Source organism: Malus sylvestris, chromosome 10 (assembly GCF_916048215.2).
Source record: "Malus sylvestris chromosome 10, drMalSylv7.2, whole genome shotgun sequence".
Taxonomy (NCBI): domain Eukaryota; kingdom Viridiplantae; phylum Streptophyta; class Magnoliopsida; order Rosales; family Rosaceae; genus Malus; species Malus sylvestris.
Genome location: NC_062269.1, coordinates 23,779,908 through 23,793,419, shown reverse-complemented (window position 1 = coordinate 23,793,419; position 13,512 = coordinate 23,779,908). Strand labels below are relative to the sequence as shown.

Below are 13,512 nucleotides of genomic sequence, written 5' to 3'. Positions count from 1 at the left end.
AAAAGATAAACCTATAAATAAGGGATGACATTTATCACATTTTAATAAAAAGACTGATGTGGATAATTAGTGAATAGCCCTAAGGGATGACATTTATCACATTTTAATAAAAAGACTGATGTGGATAATTAGTGAATAGCCCTAACACGAACAAAGTGGACTAAAAGGGTTCATTAGCATAATTTAGATGAGGCTTTTAAGCATATAAGAAGGTTGGCTAAGATGGTTTCTCGCCTCTCGATGAATATTGTTGCACAAAGGGTCGATCCCACTCGTGCAATCACGTAATTTATTTTCAGAAATCCAAGAAAGCATACTATGAAACTGTTCGTGGCAAGAATTGTTCCCTGGCCGATGAGCACACAGCTCCCTGAGAGGTTGGCGTCGGTTGATGCTTTCTGTCGGGCTTCTGCTTCACTGGTGGGCTTATCGGGCAAAGCTTGTCGGGCAAAGCTGAAAGAGAAGGACAGAGTTAACTTTGAAAGGTGCCTTCGTGGGGCCTTAGGTGTAGGCCTTGAGGCTCACAATCAAGATTAACTTTTAAGTGCTCAGGCATGTCACTGCCATCTTCAGCATGGCAGATGTAAAACGGATGTTGAGTTTTAGTTGTATATATATCTGAGAGACTATGTTAGTTATGACAGGTGCCTTTGTGGGGCCTTAGGTGTAGGCCTTAAGGCTTCCAGTCAATAACTAACTCAGTACTCGAACATATAATGTCCTCTTCATTGATTGTATGAGTCTTATAACCATTATACTTCTGATTACTTGAGCCCGAAGAGCAGAATGAATCCAAATAGGTGCCTTTGTAGGGCCTTAGATATAGGCCTTGAGGCTTCCCATCAGAATTACTTCTATACTCAAACGTTCTAACCTGAGGAATAGAATGAATCCAAATAGGTGCCTTTGTAGGGCCTTAGGTGTAGGCCTTGATGCTTCCTATCATAATTCATTCCATACTCAAACGTTTTATGGTAATCATAATATAATAGAAATAAAACTAAGGAATAGGTCGATTACTTGCGCCCCAAGTAACTTCGGACTTCTTGTTATCAAAGCTTGTCGTGGATGGGTTAAGTCCACATAAGGTTCTTTTTTATGCCTTGAGGAAAATGACTTTTAAATTATCAAATCTTACATGCCCGAGGGCTTCGAACTTAGATCTGGTTTGAACTGTGAAGACATATTCAAATCGAATTCAAGCACTGAGAGAGTCTTTTAATAGCCATCTTACTAGAAATAACTTGAATACAACTTAAAGTATACAACATATTGCTAGGCTAATGAATGAAAAAACAAAAACAAAAAGGGTCAGGCAAGGTTTAACCTTGTCGGGCAAGGCTGATCGTCTTGCAACTGTCTATCTTTGTGGTTTATCAAGGGGGTTGAGAGCTTTAGAAGAGGGGTAGGGAGATGAGTTTACAGAAAGAAATCGATACTGCAGCAAGAGTTGAACAGGGTAGCAGAGCTATTACAAAGGCTTGAGTGAGGGTTTATCCCGAAAGGGATGAAGGCTTGGGCTGACTACAGCTTCGTTTGAAAGCAAATCTGGCTTTTAAGCAGAGTTTGTGCTTGTATTTGTTTGTTTGTTTGAGTGTCCTCAACTCTGATTTCTCTTTCTTCTTTTATAGACACTTTGGCTTGGCCTCCTATAGCAGTAATCTTGCCCGAATGCGGTTTGAAGGATAGTGACTCATCAGCTATTTACTTGTACTGCCACTGTAAAGTACTTTTGGGCTGATTAGTTGGCTGGTCTATACCACTTGGTCTTTGGGTAGGTGAGCAAGTGGTGCAAATGACCTGCACCTAGTCGAGAAAGGCATTTTCTGCCTTCAGGGCTTCAGCTGGATTTCGGGCTTCTCTCATCTTTTTGGGCCAACTTCCTTTTGAGCCCAAAGTTTAAGTTTTAACCCAAACAGAAACTTTATTTACAAAAATGAGTTGGTATGCTGGTGGGACAAGAGACATTGCAAAAGCATTACATAGGGAACGTATAGATCCAGATCGAAATCGCGTTTTCTCTCACTGGAGATTGAGGTGGATGAGATTCCATGTCCCCTTTCCCTTAACCAACACTATATATTAACCAGATGCAGATGGAAAGGAACACATCAAGTTTGAATTGTACGTCAACCAAAACGCGAAGAAATGACTTTCCCACTCGTTCTAACAACTTCCCCTCTAGGCCACACCCGATTGTTTAAGAAATTGACGAGCATTTGTGTAGATTGAGGTTTTCCGAGGCCACTTCCATATCATCAACATCAATCAGCCAAAAATTAAGTGGTCTCCAAGACTTGCATGATTCTGTTGAGAGGTTGCTTCAGTATCAGTTGCCCCTCACTCAACAGGCCTTGGCACAAGCACAGAATGAGAAATGCACTACTGAGGTATTAAACGGCTCTCTCAAGCCCTTGGATGTTTGTGGAAGTGCAAAGGATGCCCTTTCGCAAACCAAGGAATGTGTTCAGGACGTTCAATCAATCATAAGAAGGCAGGGAGTTGAATCTGGAGCACTCACAAGCAAGGTCAAGTACTTAACATCCAGGACGACGGTAAAAAGGACAATCAACAAGGCTATGTCAAATCTCAAGGGAATCGAAATCCAACCCATCTCCCTCAACAACCACCAAGAAACGATAGCCATCGTTAGCAAGTTGTGAGATGTTGAAACAGTCACGGTATTTGAATCACTTTTGTCCTTCATCTCTGGACCAAAATCCCAACCAAGCAGCTTGCGAGGAATGCAGCAAATACCTTTGAAAACTCATTTACTTTTGTTTCTACCGTAGTGTTACAAATGTTCAAATTATAATAATATCCACGGTACCATAATAGAAATTAATTCAGACAATAACTTCCTTTTTGTCTAATTACAATTGCAAAAGAATCAAATAAATGTGATTTCACAAGGATTTATGACCGAGCCGACATGGATTTGTGCAAATCATATCAGATATGTCAAGGTCGTTAAGATTTCAATTGTTTGTCGCAGGGAAGACAACTAATAATGAACAGTTAATTACATTTAAACTTACGAAAAAAAACAGGAGGAATTTGGTTATCATACGCACAAGTGTGAGACTATTCAAACTCGTGCTAGGGTTGCTGCTATGGCTCCTCATGATACGTGAAGACCATTTATTGGAATATTCCGGGCTTAGCGGATCACCCCACTCAACAAGCTTTACGGAGCCTTCTCAGAAAATATTCTCCAAACATGTTTTTTCTGGCAGAATCTATGACTTCTACAATGAAAATTCGTCCATCTTTTTGGGAAATCTATTCATATGCGTTTTGTGAGGTAAATGACAGAGGCCAGAGATTTCATAACAGACCAAAGAAAGTATCGTCATTGATGCTTTGTGAGTAAGAAAACTTATAGAAAGAAATAGAGAGAGAGGAAGAAGAGTTATTTCATTCAGTCACAAAAGTATTTACAATCTTATTCACTCGCTTATTTATACATATTAGTTAGCTTAATGACTATGCTAATCATCTAACCAACTCCCCTTCTAGGATTGTGACACTTGGCACTCCAAGATCAGCTTACACAACAAAGCATGACTTATTAACCCCCCCCCCCTCAATCTCAACTGGGAATTCCCAATTTGAGATTGATACAATGTTGAACAAATAAGGGACCATGAAGACCCTTTGTCAAAATATCAGCAACCTGATCATTAGTGGAGATATAATCAACTTGTAAGTCTCCTTTTTTCACTTTTTCACGAACAAAATGAAAGTATGTATCCAAATGTTTAATCCTAGTATGAAACATTGGATTCGAACACAAAGCCAACGCTGAAATATAGTCACAATACAAGACCGGAGATGAGGGCAGAAAGACCTGTAAATATTTCAAAATTAATCTTATCCATGCAACATCTACAGCAACATTGGCGAAAGCTTTATACTCCGCCTCTATTGAACTTCTCGAGACACTTCCTTGCTTCTTTGACTGCCATGATACTAAATTATGTCCTAAAAACACCACATACGCAATAGTTGATCGCGTTGTGTTGATATCGGATGCCCAATCGGCATCTTTGAATGCTAACAAATCCAAAGTATGTGCAGATGAGTATGTAAGGCCATATGCCATAGTACCTTGAAGATATCGAATGATCCACTTTACCAACTGAAGGTGAACATCAGTAGGATTGGACATGAATTGACAAGCATAATTCACAACATAAGCTATGTCAGGCCAGGTGAATGTAAGATACTGTAATGTTCTTACCAGACTTCGAAATTCAGTGGGATCAAAAAGTTCTATGCCCTCATCTTTAAGTACTTGAGTGTGTGGCTTGCACGGAGTTGGACAAGGTTTACAAGAGACCATACTAGCCTTTTTGATGAGCTCTTTAGCATAATTTAATTGAGACACAAACGAGTCACCATTATCTTGATAAGAGATTTGTAAACCCAAGAAGAAAGTGAGTAGACCCATGTCTTTCATATCAAATACCATGCTTAATTCATCAATAACTTGTTAAACAAGAACTACATCAGAACCTATGATGATTATATCATCAACATACAAGAGAAGAATAACCACTGCACTTTCTTAAGTTTTAACAAACAAACTGGGATCTAAATCTGAAACATTGAACCCCAAATGTATGCAAATAAGTTGTAAACTTGGAATTCCAATCTTGAGGCGCCTGTTTCAACCCATAGAGCGACTTTCTGAGCTTACAAACATAGTCAGGATATTGAGGATCCTGGAACCCTCGTGGTTGTTTCATAAACACTTCCTCCTGCAAATCCCCATGAAGAAAGGCGTTCTTGACATCTAACTGCCTTAAAGACCATTTGTTAGAAGATGCAAGGGCCAATACAATTCGTACAGTACTGTGCCTAACAACCGGGATGAAAGTTTCATCATAGTCTAGGCCATGTTCTTGACTAAAACCCTGAGCCACAAGGTGAGCCTTGTATCTAGACACTGCACCATTTTGATCCCTCTTGACCTTATAAATCCACTTGCTACCAATAATGTTCTTATTAGAAGGCAAAGGAACAAGATCCCAAGTCCCTTGTTTTTGAAGTGCAGAAAATTCTTCTGACATGGCATCTCTCCAATGAGAATGCACAATAGCATGTTTATAAGATACAAGTTCAATAGGCTCAGATATATCTAGGACAACAGTGAAACCAAGACATATAGTATCATCAAGATAAGGAGATGAACTAGAAGATTTAGGACTAGTTGTTGTTGCATATGCACTATAATCTCTTCTATGAATAGCCCCAGATTTAAGACTAGTAGTCATAGGATGAACATTTGAAGAATCAGAATTTTCAGTATGTACAGAATCAGAAGGCAGTGCATTAGTATTTGTGAGATTAAGAGATACCTTCAATGGTGCAGATTGGTGGATAGGCAACAAAGATGTAGTTTGAGGAGATGAGTGTGGAGTAGTATTGAGAGAGGAAGTCTGTATATGAGAAGATGAGTTTACATCCTAACTAATATCAGATGACACTGGACTAGCATGCACTGAGGATGTATTCTGAACCATTGAATTCACACCATTATGCACTAAGATTGCATGATGGTTATGGTGATCAAATCTGCCAACTGAAGACTGTGGTAACACAACTGGAACAACCACTGGATGTGTTAACTGAGGTTGATAATTATGAACAGTGTGTTGCACTATAGAACCTTGTTGAAATGGAAATACGTGTTCATCATGAACCACATGCCTTGAGATAAACACCCTTCTCTTCCCTCTGTGATAATATACAACCCCTTTGTATCCTAAAACATAGCCCAAGAAAACACATTGATCTATTCTAAGATCCAATTTATGCTTAGTGTAAGGTCTAAGATATGGATATACAGCAGTTCCAAAAATTTCAAGTGAAGTGACTAATGGATGAGTCCCAAACAACTTGAAATAAGGAGATTGCATAGCCAAGGATTTGCACGGCATTCTATTAATCAGAAAGATAGCATGAGAGCAAGCATGCATCCAAAAATTATGAGGCAAAGAGACAGCAGTTAGTAATGTAATAGCAGTCTCTATAATATGGCGATGTTTTCGCTCAGCAGTTCCATTTTGCTGAGGTGTATGGGGACAAGAAACAACATGTACGACTTCTTTAGAATTTTAAAATTTTCTTAAATGCAAGACACATATACTCTCCACCACCATCAGACTGAAAATACTGAATGGATGCATGAAACTAGTTCTAAACAAAGGCATAGAAAGTCTCAAAAACAGATAGAACTTGAGATTTATATACCAGAGGAAACAACCATGTAAACTTTGTATAGTCATCAATGAAACTAACAAAGTATTTATATCCTTCAAGTGAAACAACAGAAAATGGTCCCCATACATCACTACTTATCCGTTGAAATGGTATTACGGACAAATGTGAACTAGAAGTGAACACTTGCCTAGACATTTTCCCACTAAGACATAAACTGCATACATGTTTATTCACATCTGGTTTATACACAATCTGAGAATTAGAAAGCATACTATGCAATACATCATTACTAGGATGTCTTGGTCTATGATGCCAAAGAGAAGCCTTCACCACTTGACCAAGAAATGCCTTTGGAGTTGTAACTGACAGATGCTTGTTATTCTTGAAAGACATATTTTTGGGAATGTAATACAGACCTCCACTACTCCTTCCTCTCATTAATATTGTCTTTGTTGCCTTGTCCTGCAACCAAAAACCATACAACAACAACAAAGCCTTTTCCCACTAAGTGGGGTCGGCTATATGAATCCTAGAACGCCATTGCGCTCGGTTTTGTGTCATGTCCTCCGTTAGATCCAAGTACTCTAAGTCTTTTCTTAGGGTCTCTTCCAAAGTTTTCCTAGGTCTTCCTCTACCCATTCGGCCCTGAACCTCTGTCCCGTGGTCACATTTTCGAACCGGAGCGTCAGTAGGCCTTCTTTGCACATGTCCAAACCACCGTAACCAATTTTCTCTCCTCTTTCCTTCAATTTCGGCTACTCCTACTTTACCTCGGATATCCTCATTCCTAATCTTATCCTTTCTCGTGTGCCCACACATCCAACGAAGCATCCTCATCTCCACTACACCTACGTGTTGATGCTTCACCGCCCAACATTCTATGCCATACAGCATTGCCGGCCTTATTGCCGTCCTATAAAATTTTCCATTGAGCTTCAGTGGCCTACGACGGTCACACAACACGCCGGATGCACTCTTTCACTTCATCCATCCAGCTTGTATTCTATGGGTGAGAACGGTCGCTCTTTGGTATTTCCTGATCTCCGATCCTCACCCCTAACTCATTTTGGCCTCCGTTTACACTGAACTTGCACTCCATATATTCCGTCTTTGATCGGCTTAGGCGAGGACCTTTAGATTCCAACACTTCTCTCCAAAGGTTAAGCTTCGCGTTTACCCCTTCCTGCGTTTCATCTATCAACACTATATCGTTTGCGAAAAGCATACACCAAAAAATATCATCTTAAATATTAAGTTTGTGATCTTCGCTAGATTGCTCCGGCCATTAGTGTGGATAAGTATGTAAATGGATAGAGACAGGAAGCAAACACAAGATGTACGTGGTTCACCCAGATTGGCTACGTCCACGGAGTAAAGGAGTTCTCATTAATTGTGAAGGGTTTACACAATATATAGGTTCAAGCTCTCCTTTAGTGAGTACAAGTGAATGATTTAGTACAAATGACATTAGGAAATATTGTGAAAGAATGATCTCGTAATCACGAAACTTTTAAGTACCGAAGTGTGGTATCGTCTTCACTTGCCTTATCTGTCTCATAGGTAGATGTGGCATCTTCTTTGGAAGTACTCTTCCTCCTTCCAGGGGTGCTATCTTTAACTGGTGGAGATGCACAAGGTAATGTGTCAATTTCACTTGACGCTTACTTGTAGTTTCAGGCTTAGTCAAGCGCGATACAAACCATGTAGTAGGAGTCCCCCAAGTCGCCGAGCTAGGGGATCTGCTGAAAGAGGTGACAGACAAGGTAAGCAATCAGAGCTCCAAGCAATCAGTCCCAAATCAGAAGTTTGATTTCGAGTTCCGGCTGATTGTTATCCTTCTCCTTATCTTGCAGGTAGCATGAAAGATAAAGAGAAGAAAAGGAGAAAATGTGATATGAGATACTTTTGCTTTTGAAGAAGTAACTTTCCACAGGCTTATTCTTGAACTGGGCTGGAGGGTTTTCTTGTTTCCGCCAGAATATAAGGCCGACTGAAGAATTTGAGGGTCAAAACAAGTCCATCAAATCTAGAGTACGTTCGACCCTGCTGATATGGGATACTTTTGCTGTTGACAAAGTAGTGGATGTATCGGCACGTGTTCTGTTGCGCTTGTCTCCACATGCTTCCTTGTATCCTTCTCACTTGCCCTATTTGTTCCTCAGGCAGATGTGGTATCTTCTCGGGAAGCATAAGATGTTGAAGATGAGTACTCGAGAGCAATGGGGTTCCAGGCAGTCAGTTCCGGACTGGAAGCTTGATTCCAAGTGCTGACTGATTGCTCTCTTTCTCCTTGTCTTGCAGGTAAGAACAAGGCCAAAGGAAAAGACAGGGAAAAAGCATGATATGGGATACTCTTGCTTTTAACCCTGATGATATGAGATATTCTTGCTCTAGTGTAGCTTGTTTGCAGAGGTATTCTCGGGGGGAAAGAAAGCTGAGTATTTCGAGAGGCTTCGTTGGGAGTGCCCTCTCAGATATGAGGAAGGGTTGAGCATTTTTGCAGGTCTGCCTATCCGTTGAGGATGGAGGTCGACATATATAGGAGTCTCCCTAACACAGAGTAATACTATTCTTTTACCCTGCTTGGTCATAGAACGGTAGTGGGAGCTGTCAGCTTCACGTGTTTTAACTCTGTCAGAGCACTTTGAAAAAGTGGTCTGTGGTATCTGGAAAGCTGATGTTACGTGTGAAGATTACAGACAAGCTTTATCCAAGGAGATCTGGCTCTCGAGGTTGAGAAAACGGTGTAAGGATTATAGACAAGCTTTATCTAAGGGGCTCTCGAAGTTGAGAAAGCGGTGCCTCTTCGGTTTTCGAACAAGCAATCATGTCGGGGATCTGTCTCTCGAGATTCGGAGAACGGTGCCTCTTCGATTTTTGAGAAAGCAATCCTGCTAGGAGTCTGGCTCTCGAGATTCGGAGAGCGGTGCCTCGTCGCTTTTTGAGAAAGTAATCATGTTAGGAGTCTGGCTCTCGAGATTCGGAGGACGGTGCATCTTCGATCTTGAAGCAAGCAATCTTGTTTTGAGTGTTTTCTCGAATGTGAGTAAAGGTTAGGCCTGTTTGCTAGTCTACCTTGCCTCGGAGCACAGAGGTTGACCCACAGGGGCTTTCCAATTATCCAGCAATGGTCCTGTTCCTTTACCCTTGTAGGTAATAATATGGTAGCTAGACCTTCAAAATTTATGTGTCTAAACTTTGTTAGTGCTGTTTCTTTGCTATTCTTTTACCCTTCTTGGTCATAGCGATGTAATGGGAGCTGCAAGCTTCACGTGTTTAAACTTTGTCAGAGATTTTTGGCAAAGTTATCTGTGGTACCCGTGAGCTGATGTTGCGTGTGGAAAGTGAATAATTGAACAGAAACATTCACGTGCTTTCTACTTCACTAGAAATCTTCGACAGAATGCCCGTAATTTCCGCAAAGTTTAGTGTGCATGTGACAGGTACTGACAAGGCTGAAAAAGCAGGTGCCTCTTCGATTTCTGAGATCGGCCCTCGTGTTCTCTGAGCAGCCCAGCTTTTGAGAAAGTAAGCGCCTCTTCGATTTCTGCGATCGACCTTCGTGGTCTTTGAGCAGCCCAGCTTTTGAGAAAGCAAAAGCTTCTTCGATTCCTGGGATCGACCCTCGTGGTCTCTGAGCAGCCCAGCTTTTGAGAAAGCAAACGCCTTTTCGATTTCTGAGCAGGCGCCTCTTCGATTTCTGAAGCTCCATCGAGTGTGGATTTTTATAGAGACTGGTATTAAGTTCCAAAGCACACTTGAATCTCCACCAGTGGAAGCTCCCTTCTTGCATTTTTAAGATCTTGATTTGTCCGACCTCTTTTCTCTTCAACACCTTTGAAAAATGTCTGGCCCCTCCGACCGTCGTTTTGACTTGAACCTTGTTGAAGAGGCAGCCACGCCTTCTCCAGACAACATATGGCGCCCATCCTTCTTATCCCCTACTGGTCCTCTTACCGTTGGGGATTCCGTGATGAAGAATGATATGTCCGCTGCGGTGGTGGCCAGGAACCTTCTCACTCCCAAAGATAACAGACTACTTTCCAAACGGTCTGATGAGTTGGCTGTTAAGGATTCTCTGGCTCTCAGTGTTCAGTGTGCAGGTTCTGTGTCTAATATGGCCCAACGCCTATTTGCTCGAACCCGCCAAGTTGAATCATTGGCGGCTGAAGTGATGAGTCTCAAACAAGAGATTAGAGGGCTCAAGCATGAGAATAAACAGTTGCACCGGCTCGCTCATGACTATGCTACAAATATGAAGAGGAAGCTTGACCAGATGAAGGAATCTGATGGTCAGATTTTACATGATCATCAGAGGTTTGTGGGTTTGTTCCAAAGGCATTTATTGCCTTCGTCTTCTGGGGCTGTACCGCGTAATGAAGCTCCAAATGATCAACCTCCGATGCCTCCTCCTTCTAGGGTGCTGTCCAGTACTGAGGCTCCGAATGATCCCCCTCCGGTGCCTTCTCTTTCTGGGGCTCTGCCGACTGCTGAGACTTCTCCTAAGCAACCTTTGTGAAGGCTCCCTCTTGTTTGTTTATTTTGACTCGTGTATATGTACATATTTGTAACTTCTTAGAGATATCAATAAATAAGCTTTGTTTCATTTCAACGTATTGTGTTAAATACACCAAAGCCTTCTTCACTAAGTTCTTTGAATTTTTCTTTTGTTGAAGCTTGTATGTTGAAGCTTTGTGAGTGGAGCATGTAGGTTGAGGTAGTGTTATTATCCTTGCACAATGTATACACAGATAATAAACTAGCTGCTAAGGAAGAACATGTAAGACAGTAGCAAGATATAATGTTTTAGACTGAGTATGTAAAGAATGGGAACCAGTATTCTTCACTGGAAGACATTCTCCATTGCCAACCGTGATATTTTGATCGCCTTCAAATGGTGCAATCATGTCCAGATCATTAAGATCTCCAGTCATATGATGATTGGCGCCGATGTCCCACGCTTGATTAGGATTGAAATTGGAATAAGCCTGAGCAGTCATGGCAGTCAAGGTTGAGGGTGGATTAATACCTTGATACGCATAGTTACTGCAATGGAAGCAAGTGAGAGCAGTGTGCCCCCGCTTTCCATAAATTTGGCATTCAGATATAGTACCATGTATCACAGGTGGCTGTTCATTTCGATAGTAACAATTTGGAGCTGTACAACCACGTTTGTTGCAAATCTGACATTCAGGAATAATTGCAGACTTCTGACCATTATTACCATTCCAATTTTTCCAACTTGAACCTCCCTTATTCTAAAAACTCCCACCAGAATTACCATAGCCACTTCCTCTGTTATTATAGCCAGAATTAAACCCGTTTCCTCCATTGAATCGTGGTCGTGAATTATACCTCTGACCATTACCATTGTTTCGATTGGAATGAAACTGTGGTGGTATATTAGCTTGATTAAAGCCCCCACCAGTAGAACCACTACCTTTTTCCCTCTGATTTTGACTAACAAAGCCAAAACCTCCATCATGAAACCCCTGTCCTCGTTGAGCAACAACATAGGAAGATTCTTCTAGATAAAACTGACGACCCTTATTCCCTTGTCCATGATGCACTGCAGCATTTGAAAACTCTCCTAAATAATACTGTTCACCTCCATATCCACCATTAAATCCCTGTCCTCGTTGAGCTGCAGCATTGGAAGATTCTCTATGTGAATACATGCCAGTCATAGGGAATTGAGGACCACTCTGAACTTCTTCTGCTATTTCTCAGTACTCAAGAGCTGTGCATGGAACTCTTTAAGTGTAATGGAAGACTATCGGGCCATAATCACAATTTTGATCATGTTGTACTCAAATGGCAACTTAGCCAAAGCAGCTACAATTAGATCATTGTCTAAAACAGTTTTCCCTACGGCAAATTACTGATCTTTTAAACTTTTAAGACGTAACAAGTATTTCTCAATAGTGTCAGCACCCTTCTTAATAGTGTGAACTTCAGTCTTGAGATGATTGATTCTCGCTTAAGACACTATTGCATATCTATCAGTAAGACTGGTCCAAGCTTCACAAGCGGTCTTGCAACCAACCACATACTCAATGGCTTCATCACCCAGAACAGCAATCAACAAACTTAACAAGGCTTTATCTGTTTTAACCCACTCTCGATAAGCATTTGTAATCTCCTTGGTTACACCATCTTCCAGAGAAATCACATACTTTGGTGGACAAACATTAGTTCCATCAAAGAAATCAAACAAATCATATCTTTCCAGGACAGATCGAAACTGAAATGACCACTTTGCAAAATTGTCATCTTGTAATCGGATCGTGAGCATTCTCAATAAGCCTTCAATTTTGAGAGAAAAAGACTCCATTTGTGAATAAAGAAAGAATCAATCTACACGCTTCGTGCATTGTATATCAAACCAAATAAGAGCTTCATGCTATAAAGAATCCCCAAATTTCTCATAAAGAAACTGATCTTCGTATATAGATAAAGACAAGCTTCCTACCCTAAATTTTCCAAATCTGTAAATTTATGTGCAAATAAGAGCTTCGTGCTCAACAATTCTTCTTAAATTTCACAAACAAAATCATTTCAAGGCCAATATTCAATTCAGTGCCCTAATTACACAAACACCGACTCAAATCCAAGAACAAACAAGCTTTGTGCTTAAAATTCATCATGATATATCACATAATCTTTCCTTAAACACATTTAATTCTAGCTTCGTGCCGCAATTATCAACCACATCAACTCGAACTGAAAGAAGAGAAAAAAAAATTTCAAGATCCTCTGAAGAACATACCTGACTTTAGATCAACTTTCGGAGCCTCGTAACCGCAAATCTTCCACTGCTATCACTACCAACCGCAAAAAATTCAGGAACTTGATGAACCCTGGCTCTTGATACCATCATAACAGACCAAAGAAAGTATCGCCATTGATGCTTTGTGAGTAAGAAAACTTACAGAGAGAAATAGAGAGAGGAAGAAGAGTTATTTCATTCAGTCTCAAAAGTATTTACAATCCTATTCACTCGCCTATTTATACATATTAGTTAGCTTAATGACTAAGCTAATCATCTAACCAACTCCCCTTCTAGGATTGTGACACTTAGCACTCCAATATCAGCTTACACAACAAAGCATGACTTAATAAGATTACCTAATATTTGGGTTTTTCACACAACTAATGTTCTATCCCCTACGGTATTATCTTCTTCAAGTCAACATTTACTATCAACTTTGGGTAGCTGGCACTGCCATTGTATTACTTTTGTTTAAGGTGCTACTACAGCGGTGGAACGTGGACCACTATGGC

General features: G+C 40.6%; 1 pseudogene; it reads left to right on the top strand.

The window, feature by feature from the left end:
* Positions 1–2,033: 2,033 nt before the first annotated feature.
* Positions 2,034–3,007, top strand: LOC126585752 (uncharacterized; annotated as a pseudogene).
* The last annotated feature ends 10,505 nt before the right edge of the window (positions 3,008–13,512 follow it).